General features: G+C 35.5%; 2 non-coding genes across 2 annotated transcripts; one reads left to right on the forward strand and one right to left on the reverse strand.

Annotated features, from left to right (window-relative positions):
- Positions 1 to 310: 310 nt before the first annotated feature.
- On the reverse strand, positions 311 to 383 carry Trnas-uga (transfer RNA serine (anticodon UGA)). The gene has a single exon. It is a non-coding gene; the product is annotated as a tRNA-Ser (tRNA).
- Positions 384 to 397: 14 nt separating this feature from the next.
- Positions 398 to 470, forward strand: Trnas-uga (transfer RNA serine (anticodon UGA)). The gene has a single exon. It is a non-coding gene; the product is annotated as a tRNA-Ser (tRNA).
- Positions 471 to 13,490: the final 13,020 nt, after the last annotated feature.

Below are 13,490 nucleotides of genomic sequence, written 5' to 3' on the forward strand. Positions count from 1 at the left end.
ATTAAATTAAATTAAATTAAATTAAATTAAATTAAATTAAATTAAATTAAATTAAATTAAATTAAATTAAATTAAATTAAATTAAATTAAATTAAATTAAATTAAATTAAATTAAATTAAATTAAATTAAATTAAATTAAATTAAATTAAATTAAATTAAATTAAATTAAATTAAGAACAAGTTTGGGAACAAATCAAATTATTTTATTAAATATTTTGATTTGTGTTTTTAAGTAGTCACACTACTATATATAAATTAAAAACTGTAATAGATGTCATATATTAAAGAAAAAGTGACGAAGCCCTCCAGTGGTGAAGGCCGGATTCGAACCGGCGTCTTTAGCTATCACGGCTAACGCCATGAACCCCTAGGCCACCCCGCCACGACGGCGGCGGTGGCGGGGTGGCCTAGGGGTTCATGGCGTTAGCCGTGATAGCTAAAGACGCCGGTTCGAATCCGGCCTTCACCACTGGAGGGCTTCGTCACTTTTTCTTTAATATATGACATCTATTACAGTTTTTAAATTAAATTAAATTAAATTAGTTTAAATTAAATTAGTTTAAATTAAATTAAATTAAATAATCATTTATTTTCAGGCATGGCCCATAGAAGTGTTAGTAACAAAAAACTTAAATACTAATGTTAAACAGTACAATTATTTAAAACCTACCATGCAAATCAATATACTTAGAGCTAGGACTAGGACAATACAATACCGGGTAAACCGTACACTTAAAATAAAGAATAAAGAGGCAGATAACGAAATTAATTTCGATTTTTACGTTTCGCGGTAGACCTCTGTAATCAAACCGCCTTGAATCAGCCAGCCAAACAGTAATGAGTTATACATACATAAAATATAAATTACTAACTAAAAATATAAATAAACATGCATTGGTACAATATAAATAAAGATGTAGATATATTCAATTAATAAATAACAAAAATCATGACTACTTTTTTAACTAGTTTCTTCATCTTCGGAATCTTTTGTCACATTAATTATGACAGAGGGGTGGTTGTTTATTATTTACATTGTATAAAAAAACGTTATTTTAGTTTATTAAAAATTTGTCTGTAATACCTATATATTGTAAAAAAGCCGATATTGTTTAAAAAGGGCATATATGTATTAATTTTGTTAAATATAGTTTTAGTTTTTAGTCTGTAACATTAGAGAGGAATATTTTAATAGTTGATTATTTGTAAAACGGATTATTACCTAATGTTATTATTTAACTGATTAGTAAAAAAATGTTATTATTGTTTGTTTTAAATATGTAAATACATACTCGTCATGAATCCATCAAAATGTTTTAATCGCAATCCGTCCCTGTCCCTTACCTGGTTCGTGCATCGTGGCGAGCGCGGGCTAGTCCAACGCTAAAAAAACCAGTGTAAGTGCGCTCTCCGATAACGCGCCTTTGTTACGCATATCGATGACACATTTTAGACTGGTTCTGTAGCGTTCGACTTGCCGGCACTCAGTAACCGCAAATACCACACAGCTAAGGAATATGTTTTCCCATTAGTTCATTTTAAACCTTATTGCAATCTCCATAGAGTGGTAATTGAATAACCGGTTAAAACGGCCATACCATTTTTTTATGCTAGTAAGTAGCACGTGCGGTTTCATTTAACAATAGACAAAGGATAAGCCGAAAGGGGACTGTTTGAAATCTACGAACTATAACTTGTAACTCCACTTGCTGAACATGCTCTACTCAAAATATGGACTAAAGCAAGTGTTTTCGATCGTATTGAATTTCCACACTGTATACAGTGCACTTAATTATTTCTTAGAAGTAACCTCTAAAGAATGATTTTTGACTTTTGAGCTTCAGTGGCGAAATTGAATTTGTTTTCAATGACTATACTAAGACAAGACGCTTTGTCAAAGCAATTAAAATGCCACGGTCTTTAACCTTAACCTTAACCTTTTTTTTATACCACGTCGGTGGCAATCAAGCATACGGCCCGCCTGATGGTAAGCAGTTACCGTAGCCTATGGACGCCTGCAACACCGGAGATATTACACGCGCGTTGCCGACCCTTTAAAAACCTGTACACTCCTTTTTTGAAGAACCCCATACTGTAGCAGCTCCTCGGGAAAACCTCGGCAGGGAGCTCATTCCACAGCCGAAGCGTACGCGGGAGGAAATTCCTCTTAAACCGCACAGTACTTTTATTTGCATATCTACCTACTTATTTTCCAGTTCCGCGCAGTGAGAGTGACAAAGTTTCAATTAATACCTCGATAAGCGGAGAAAAAGAATGGACTGGCGCTTGGGTATTTTATTTTCTTGAAAGTTCTGATTCCGTTAGGTATCAGTGACACAAATTTACAGTATATACTCGTTAGGTTTAGACTGAGCAATTTTTTATTTCCTCAATTTTATTGTATGGAATGATCAAGGAAGTTGTAAAATGTAAATGGACCTTTAGGGTGGGAATTTCAGCAGCCATCAAGGAAATTGGCAGTGATAGCGCCCGCGTCAAAGCCGCAGCGGCAGTAACGTTGACACAGTAATTCAGCTGCAGTTGTTGTCCGAAAGTCACCTTTAAGGTGACGTTCAGATGGCAATAGAACCAGCGTGAAGTGTATGGGGCAGGACCTGCAAACAAGCGTAAATTGTTTTCGCTTGTAGTGAAGGTCACCATTACAATGGTCAATGGTGCTGCTGATACACAGCTGAAATAACTATTTTCCATCTGTATTTTACTACTTAACAAAACATTAATTTAACGATGCCATAAATCTTGAAATTACAGTAATTTGATATACAATGTTTTAACGACCATTGTCGTAACTTCCACTTCATAAGCCCCATTAAAACCTTAGAATATGTATACATAAGCCGAGTATTTTCTCTTAATAAATATAAATATTTATAAATAAATATTTCCTCGACCCTTGAGTTGTTATTATGAACCGTTAACGCCGCACACTTCACGGCGACCCTGCCAGTCGGGCTGCTCGGGCCAGCCGTATTCTTCACGCTTTCGATTCAGGTCACGAGATGGCAGACCCTCAAACTCTCTCTACTCTATCAAGTTGTTTCAAGGTCATATCATAACAACATCAAAACTTTAACACATTGTACAATCTAAATACCACTCAAGGAAAACTACAAACGAAATACGATTTCAAGTATTAGACCAGTTTTTTAGCCTAATTTTCTCAAATTCATAAAAATCATAGGGAAAGTCCCATAACCACGGACGGCATACGAGTGTGGTGCCGGATATACGTACTACCTCGGAAAAAACAACGCGAGCAATTCAATGATAAGTAAAAGTGGCGCGCGGGGCGGTTTCAATGCAATGTCGACAAACGGCATGCGCATTGTGCATTTTTTGTAACGCGCGCAGCTACTGTGGGAGCGTTTTTTTAGTATTTTTGTAGGGAAGGCGCTGCGTCTCATAAGTTTCGGGTGAGTGTTTCGGCTCGTTGGCCGACCACATAAAAAAAAACACATCCAGCTGAACACAAAAAATATTTTGTGTTCAGCTGGATGTGTTTATTTTTAATAAACTCACTAATCACTTAAATTTCGTAGTCCATAAAATATTATTTACATAATCGAAATAGTTGAGGTACGCAATAAATAATTGTAATGATGTCCTATTTTTTTATTACGTTCATTTGGATTTGATTTGGTTTGATTGTTTGGGTATTTCATAGTTATAGTATTTTCCTCGCGTTAGTGTGGGCAAAGTTTGTTTAACCCTCGTGCCTTGAAACCCTCGTAACACTCAAGATTCCACTCTCGCTACGCTCGTGGGTCAATTTTGTAATCTTTCGCTTGCTCGGGTATCAATATTAGAACGAGCGGTTAAACGACAATTTGTCCCCCTATAAAACAAATAACCGTCCGGTGCTAGGGGTTCGAAATGTAGTCCGTCCGCGGTAATAATGCGTTTTTTTTTTTCACTTTGTATTTGTGTTTCAAGTTGTATTTGTGTTATTTTATTATGTTACTTACTACCACTACATTACTTAGTTTGGCTTTTTGATATCAGTTTATAGTCTAAATTATTTTAAACATTATTTTACTCAACATCATAATATTATTACGAATTACGAGTAGGTCTCTCAATTGTAAATAAACTGATATAAAAAATGAAGTCTAGGTCTGATTTATCGAATCAAAACAGCACGGCACGTCGGTTTCCGTCAATAATGAACTGTTTCCGGGCCGCCGATTGCGACGAAGGCTTACTTTAGTGCAGTTCCTGCACTTAGGCGGAAAGGCGGCTGCAATAAGACCTCGACATCAGAAATTTACCATTTACTGATTATTTCTATAATAAAAATACACGTGGCGGCTAGGACAGAAATGTGGATGATTTCTTAGTTTCTAAATAACTAGTGTTCATAGTTATTGAGGTAGGTACAATGTGTATATAAGCACAAGTGCAATTATTTATTAATAGATAAGCTTAAACTCAGCGTTCAGCTTACAGGCCAATTCAAACGTGCACTGAAGGCCTACCGCGAACCACGTTCGACGTGTTGCCTCTGTCGCACTTGTAAATTCTTACGTAAGTGTGACAGGGAGACAACACGTCGAACGTGGTTCGTGGTAGGCACTCAGACTCTGACATCAAACCGATATCAGAATGATATTGGAATCATACCAGTTAGCGTCGTTCGCGCGGGCGTCTCGTTCGCACTAATACTTGTGCGGACAAGTCTGAATAACTATAACTATAAATTCATTGAGACAATATGTATACATTCGAGATAGGCATAGCCTAGTGCAGGTGTCACGGTTAAAATAAAAAATTGACCCCTTGGTTCTCAAGAACAGAAGCTATCTCTTACAGTTTCTGATTTTTCCTCATTGCCGTAAAATGGGGTGAGTAGGCGCAAAACTGACATTTAAACCTAGATAAGATTTTATTTTTACATATGGTGGTGAATGGTGTATATAATAAGTTTTCCGGACGTTTGTATTTTAGTTTTTATTTTATTTTGGGTAGTTCCATTTCATAACTTTGACGATAAACAGGAAATTCCACCTCACCCCGTAATCCCTCGTAATTGGGGTGAGATGGGTTGTCATACAAAGGTGATTTGGAAGATTGTTGGATCAATTTTTTTATTATGTGTATTACTATAGCTCCATTTTAAATTGGAATACATTATTTTTGTAGCAGTAGCCTTAAAAACCCATTTTACCCCTCTTTCATGCCTTCTCTCCCCATTCATAACCCAACTCTCCCCGCGAACCCTACTCACCCCATTTTACGGTACCTCTGAAATTTGATTACTCTGCTTAAGATAAAGAGGTGAATTAAGATCATATGTTTATAATTTAAGTATATATATAGGTAGTAGTGTAAATACAAAAATAATTTGACTTGTTCCCTTGTTGGAAAATTAAGGTCATTTTGGTTTCTCGCTTTTCCATCTAAATGGCCGGTTGCTACAAGGTACTCGTATCACCTCACAATTTACAGACAAAATTGGCACAAACCGTTCACCGCAACGACGAGAGAGTTTCGTACGAGGATATAGTGTTGATTGCGAAGACAGTTCGTATTTATTACAAAGAATCATAAAATAAATAAATTGAGAGGATTCAGTACAGAGCCATTGAAGACTCTGACGATGTGGTCATTAAGCCACACAAAACAAAAAGGTGAAGTGCCCTCACTTCAAAGCCTATTTGAGCGATAAACCTGCAAGGTAGGTAATTCATAACTTTACAGTGACTGAAAATGTGGCTATAGGTATTACAGGATTTTATATTCAGTGGAGTGACATGGTCGAAATGTCAAATTTGAGGCCATTCGAAAAGTTACCTCGCTCTTCCGCATTTTCTAAAATTACTAAGTTACAAGTTGGCTTGACGAGGGGCTGTTAGCCAGTAAGTACGAGTATTATGCCTTCAGACTTGTAAAATTGTAACCGCCGAGATGTACTATAAATCAATAGTTATTTGTTTTACAAGGGGGCAAAGTTGTTGTTTAACCGCTCGTGCTAATATTGATACCCGAGCAAGCGAAAGATTCCAACAAATTTTGCCACAGACATCGACATACACAGATAATCCAAATGAATGTTATTAAATATTTATCATTCTAAATCATCGTTTATAAGTCAATTCTCTCAGCCAACATGAATAAACAACTCAAAATTAGCATCAGATTACTTTGCCTCACATGTGGCTAGGCGTGGGCGAAGTGGGCCGTCGCCCACGGCCTCGCGCCCCAAGGGGGCCTCGCGCGAGGCCCCTTCGGGCACAGTGAAAGAAAAGGGCCTCGCAGATGCGATTTCGCCCACGGCTAGATTAGTTCACGCTACACCACTGATAAAAAGCAAACTTTCTTATCAGTTTTTGACGTACAAAGAGAGCCTTTCCGAGCTGGTGTGGACGGTGTGGTGAAAATATTATTATTATCACTTGCCACTTGCATCATCCAGTGATTATAAATCTGCGCTACGTTTGCCGGTCTCATGTAATTACTACACCGCGCGGCATGATGCTCCGTGCTCTGTGGCTCGTAACAGTCGTAACTTTGGCACCTAACAGCTTGAAACGAGGACACTTTAACACACATGAAAACGGTCTTATAATAGAATAAATAACTTATAATCTCTTAAATCATTACTTATAATTCATTCATCAATTCATTCAAAACCATGTTGTTATACTAAAGGTGTTTTGGTACAATCATTAATAAAACATTAAACAACACGAAGTTTTCACACAGTCCGCAAACTTTCAACGGCTGGCACTCCAAAATGCCCCGCGAAAATAAAAGAGTATTCTTCAATATTAATATTCCCTTCCAAAGACTAAATAGGAGAAAAAGTTCGGAAGGGCTGTCCCTCCTTGACATTCTATAACTGAGTTATAATAGAAAGGGTTGGATGCTAAAAGAAAACAACGCCCTCATCCCAGCTTAAAAAATTATTATCGCGTGACAGAGATTTTCACGTTCATATTGAAATTTCATCCATTTTACTATTACTATCCCACATTTTTTGATGTACCTACTTGTATTTTGATGCTACCCCTATACCAAGATAGTAGGTATAATCAATTCTAAAAGTTCATTGTGAATAATTTAAGACTCAGACTTTTTGTTTTTTCGTTAAAGTAAATAAAAATAGAGTTTTCCCATGGGTCTAAAATGACGCTTAGCTAGTAAATAATTTAAGTGTGTATAAGGGAAGCCATATATCACGTACGAACTACGAACATTATTTCATGAGTGCGTGTCAAACTACAAAGGAAAGAACGTGAGCCTCGTAGCGGCCACCAGCGGCTGCTTGAATGCAGCAAAACGTAGGGTTAGCGGACTGGAAACTACGAAAAGCTGTATTCAGGAGATACGGTGGGCGAATATTGTAACAGTATAATCGCCTACCGTATCTCCTGAATACAGCTTTTCGTAGTTTCCAGTAAAGCAAATAATTTACGCAATCACATATTTGTTCTGTATCCAATACTACCAATGTCGCAGTTTTGTTATTTGACTAGCAATATTGTATATTTTAGATCTGTTAGTTTTCCTGACTTAGACCACAACGGGGGACGGATGGGAAAATGGAAATGACATAATGAATCCCACGCACAGCCGTGATCATAAGTACACTTATTTACAACTACGTACGGTTTTCTAAAATGCCACATAAACTGTGAAATGAACTGTCGCCCGTGGTATTTGCGGACCAATTTTTGATGAAACGTTCGGTATGTATTACCTACTATATGTACAATAGGTATTAACTGGGCACGGGGTACTACTTAATCTAAAATATACCTATTCATTCCCACTTAAAAACGTCCCAATCCTTACTTATACCGTACCCATAATTGGAAAATATTTCCTCAAGTAATTTCAATGAACAACGAAACACTTCATAAAATGCTCTGTTTGATTCGAATGAAAGATTCAGCTAAATGATGGAGTAATTGATCAAACTTTTAATGTGAATTATTCGGACTAATTGAATTTATTGGAGGAATAAATGAGCCCATTGGCGCTCTTTTGATGGTTGATTTGAGCCGAGAGCTGTTCGAGAGAGACTCCATTTATCATCGTTTTTTCCTCATTTGTTTTCTTTTTAATATGGCGAGATTAATTTAACAACTGAATATTAAAGTGCCCTCTTCAAAAAGAAAATTGTAATAAGTGAAAATGAAAATGCTATTAAGTATTACAGTTGATTAGATAAGTATAGGTTGCTGACTGACAGATGGACAATTAAGGCTTGGTAACAAGATATATATATCGTTTACTTGGAACCTGAAAATTTTTCATTACCATAAGCTTATTTCCAATCAAATATCCATGCATGTTTTTCAATAATTGATTGCTGCAGCAGGCGTTCCCATTTTCGAATAAATTGTTAGCTTGTTACGTTGGACATTCATTTTATCTGAATGCCGGATTTCAATGTATTTCGTCGTTCAAGAGTTTAATTGCTTCAGAGTTATCCACTATTCGAATGTTCATTCAATTTTAATCTTATTTTATGACGCTGATGGAAACAATAGCAAATGGATGTAGTCGTAATGATTTTAATCATATTGATGTACCTACCTAGGTGTCGTTACCACGCGATAAGCGAGACTATCATCGGCTGCAATATCTATTCCCGCAACTTTTTTTTGCTTTCACAAGGACCCACGGCCTTGATGAACTTATTTTAATGTTAATTAGGTAATATTAAATATCTTTTGTAAATTTATCTTTCTACTTCTTTCTAACCTACCTAAGCCTGCTACATGCGACGCTAAACGTCACAACGTTTACATTTTTAATTGACTTCCTTAAAGTAGGATGTTATATAAGTATGTATACAAAAAAAACCTTAGTCCTATAAAAGATAATTATGATCACGCGCCATGTTGCGGAATTTCACTGGAACTATTTTTTTCTTACTATACTGAACTGTCGCCCTATACATGCACCTCAACAGCGCTCTCTTGACAATGATCATATATTACTGGTCAGGCTTTAATCGGTTTTGCTCTGTTATGTAATACCGAAGTGGGTTTCCTTGTCCACTACGTATTATGTAATCTGTGGGTGTGGTATGAGAGGAATTTTATATAAGAGCCGACCGCGCTCCGATGCAAAAATTTACGTTCCGAGCGAGCCTGCCCCGCCCTAGCCATAGCCACATAACCTCTGAGTATCACCATCCATAACTTTCAGTAACAAATAGTATTAAATACGGACTTTTTACGGTTTCATTAAAGTTATAATATTTCCCACAAGGAGGGATCCTTGTAAGTATTTCCCCCCAACACGCACTTTGCACATAGTTATTTGTTCTACGTGTCGAGTTTATTAATTTAATTACTACAAATCCGGCAGCAAAAAAAAAATCGTGCAAACAGATAAAATGTCAGGAAAGATAAAATTTACAAATTCAGTCAATTAATTACAATATTAATAATTTATAAAATGTCCAGAAAGATAAAATGTACAATTCAGTCAATTAATTACAATATTTAGAATTTAGAAAGTGTCTAGCAGTATTGCATAAGTATGCTAAACTATTGTCGAACATGTCGGCAACTTTGTACTGAGCGAGCATTGAATGTAGGCTCAATAGAGCGCGCGAGGTACGAGCGTGCCTCGTAATATATTTATCTAGCACCCGACCGATTACCTGTTGCCTTTTTTACACGACTGCCCAAAAAAAAAGAAGTTTATTAATCTATAAAAACCCGATAAATCATCAACGAACGCCGTTTCACATAATTTTATTTCCTTATAGGCTTTTACCGAATCAAAAAAGACTCTATCCTCTTAAAACTTTGCTTTGCGATATTGCGGCTTTAGGATTTTTGAAATTTGAAATTGTAATTAATAAATCGCATGACTTTTCTATTGTTAATCTGACATGTTATATTTCATATTTTTATGTTATTTATAGTGCGACTATACCTCCAATTTTGCTTGCTACACTAATAAGCAGGGTATAGTTGAACTGGAAAAATTTACTGTACAACTTTGTAAACCCATATTCAGCAAATAAATGTGGTATTTTCAATTAAAAGGGACCTTATTGTCGATGGCGCTTACGCCATTATTAACGATACTCCGATATAAATACAATGCCGCGCGACGCTGTGCGGCGTAAGCGCCATCGACAAAAAGGTCCCTTTTCATAGAAAATGCCCCAAATAAATACAAATACAAATAATCGACGCACAATCTTGGCTCATGAAAATAATGTCAAAGTTCGCGAACTTTATTCTTAGCTGTGAGAAATGTTGCCAGGTGTAACCGTGGAATTTAAGAAAATTCTGTTATATTAAGTACTGGATTGAGCAGATCCATAAAAAATAATCACTTGTCTATTTAGAAAAAGCATAGGTATATTTATATTATATAACAATTGTTTTTAAAGAACAGTTTTATTTAGGTACGTTTTATTACAAAATATCTAAACTGAAGGCTGGATTTGTCGATCGGCATCGCTCTTGTTTCTTACAGATTGGTAGAGATGAACAGACAAGTTAATGATATCTGCAGTATACATGCTTATTATGTGAATATACAGGTACTTACACAAGAAATGCCGATAAAAATATAAAAAAATAATGGCATGATGTCAAAAATATCAACATAACTAGCAAATGAAAATATGACAAACCTGTGACCTGCCTCAGCGCCACGGGCCAAAGTGTAGCAGGAAATTCCATAACCGGTTTTTTTTCAAGATATAGTTCAAAACACTATATTTTCAAGCTTATGTAGCTACCTAGAAACATTTTCAGATGAACCTTCCAGTTGTTTTATTCCGTGAAAGTAAACGCCCGGAACCGAGAAGTCTGCCAGATTGCGGAGTGGACAAAACACCTTTGCAAATGGCGAAGTTTGGAACACCGCGAACAACCAAAATGAAAAGTTTGCACACCGTTTACACTTACAATTCATTCTAAATTTTATTGTAAGCTGAGCAGTTTGCATTTAAAGCGGAAGTTTCTTACTAACCGTAGTTATACTCTAAGAACAAATTAAATTATATTCTATGAAAATATTTTAATTTGTGTTTTTTTTTAAGTAGACACACTTCTATTTAAACTATAAACTGAAAATAAATGTCATATACGAAGGGAAAAAAAATGATCAAAGCCTCCAGTGTCCAGAGCTGGAATCGAACCAGCGTCCCCCGTCCAGCTCCAGCTTCCAGCGTCCGATTCCAGCTCTGGACACTGGAGGCTTTGGTCATTTTTTTCCTTCGTACATGACATTTATTTTCAGTTTATAATCGTAGTTATGTTAAGCTATATTAAGTAACTGTCGGTGGAAATTCCCTTTTGTGTGTTAAATAATTATGTGATATGATTCGTCTCATTATTCATCTGAATTGTGGTAGTAATAAAACATAAAACATATCTGAATGGCGCAATTATACCTACTAAGTGTTGGGCGCAATTAATTATTTGTATAATTTAATTAGTATTTGAATTGCATGTAATTAAGTTGTTTGTAATTTAATTACATGCAATTACATTTCCTATGTAATTTGTAATTGAAATAACATCAATTTGTAATTAAATTACTCAATTACTTTATGTTAACTTTTTTATTATTTACAAAGATGAACAAATTTACTTCGAGTAATTATAAATAATTTTGCGTTTTAGATGATTTAAATCTTAGACAATATGATTTTAATGCAATTTGTTTATCAGGTATATAACTTCTTAGACATTAGTTTTAGGCATTTTGCGTTTACTTATACGTTTGCTTTTTAGAAGACTTGCTCATGAGGAGAGCAAATGTCGTGCTCAAGCCGTTCAAGTACGCAAGACTTTTGTGGGGCCATTGTTTTCGGATGATTGTGAATCTAGTTGATTATATTGTACTACGTCAATATAAGTACACAAGTACACAGATTTTTTTTAGAACTATGGTCTTGTCCTATTTGTAAAAATCAGGCAGTCGATATCAGTATAGAATAAAACAAAGGATGCAACGGGAAAATCCACACGAATATAGTATGAATTTTATGAGATGATTTGTTGGCTCGGGCCCTATCTGTCAAACAAAAGCCTGTTTCTTTTATGCAGAAGGTCAGCTCCCGTCTTCATGTCACGTGCTAGAGCAAGCAACAATGTAAGATAGCAAATTCCTTTATTTTCGATGAAAAACACAACTGCATTCTAAGATTTTAAAAAATACGCTTCCTTCACCCAGGAATCGAACCGGCTAAAATAAAATAAAAAAAACAACATACACAAGTACAGGACTTTTATGGCACGAATCAATAAGGGCAATCATAAGGATCGAATCACTCTAATCAAATTAAATAACAGGAAAAGTTTGTAAAACAAGATAATGCAAGATAATAATCGAAAACTTGTATTAATAAAAGTAATTGAGTAATTAATTTTAAATTTTTATTATAAAAAAAAAAAAACATTTTGCAATTGCAATTGTAAATTGAAGGCGCAATTACTTTTTACAAGTAATTGAATATATTGTAATTGCAATTGTTAATTAGTAATTCGATTACTTTTTGCCCAACACTGCTACTACGTGTCGCCTCTAAACCTACCGGTGGATAAACGGCCCCCACTATTCATTGCAAATGCGGCCTAAAAGGCTTTTGAAAACGCAATAATACACTACGCAACCGATTGTATGGTCTAATTTAATTATGGGGAATGTAAGTGTACCAATTAGCGGTCTTTGTGCTTGAATAATGACGTTAACCCGCTTAGAAAACAGTGTAAGGCCGGATTTACACTTGTAAGTTTTACTCACGTATGTAACTTACGCGAGTAACTTATGGTGAATTTGCAAATGGATACACCCTCGTAAGTCGCTTATCATTTTTTTTTTCCTAGTTACGGTAGTTATAAAAATTATAAGTGTAAACTGCCTTATGATTGCTCACGGAAGCATTTCTCGACTTATCGAATTGGATCAATAAGTAAAGTTACTTACGTAGGTCTTTACTTTGAAATTGTTTAAGCAAACAAGAGTCTGGTTGCCATCTGAGGTGGAAAAGCTAATTATTTCTTTTGAATTACCATACATGAAAAGTACGCAATTACATAATATTGTCTTCGGTTACCGCAATTATGAAATAAAAGTTACTCGTGAAATAACACTATGAAAACGGATTATATCGCGTATATTGAATCTATAATACATCCCGACGTTTCGAACCCTTTACAGCGTTCGTGGTCAACGGGTGACTGAGGAAAAATTACAAAGTGCAAAAATACCCACATACTAAAAATAATGAACAATCGTAGACTATAAACTTTAAGGCTGGTTGTACATGCAAAATCGGTTCATAGTGCTAGTTATACACTACAATTATTTTCAAGTAAAGAGATATATATATATATACGCGATAAAAACGCACGATGCCGATTTTGCATGTACAACCAACCTTAAAGTTTATAGTCTATGATTGTTCATTATTTTTAGTATGTGGGTATTTTTGCACTTTGTAATTTTTCCTCAGTCACCCGTTGACCACGAACGCTGTAAA

This window comes from Cydia strobilella, chromosome 10, assembly GCF_947568885.1.
Source record: "Cydia strobilella chromosome 10, ilCydStro3.1, whole genome shotgun sequence".
Taxonomy (NCBI): Eukaryota; Metazoa; Arthropoda; class Insecta; order Lepidoptera; family Tortricidae; genus Cydia; species Cydia strobilella.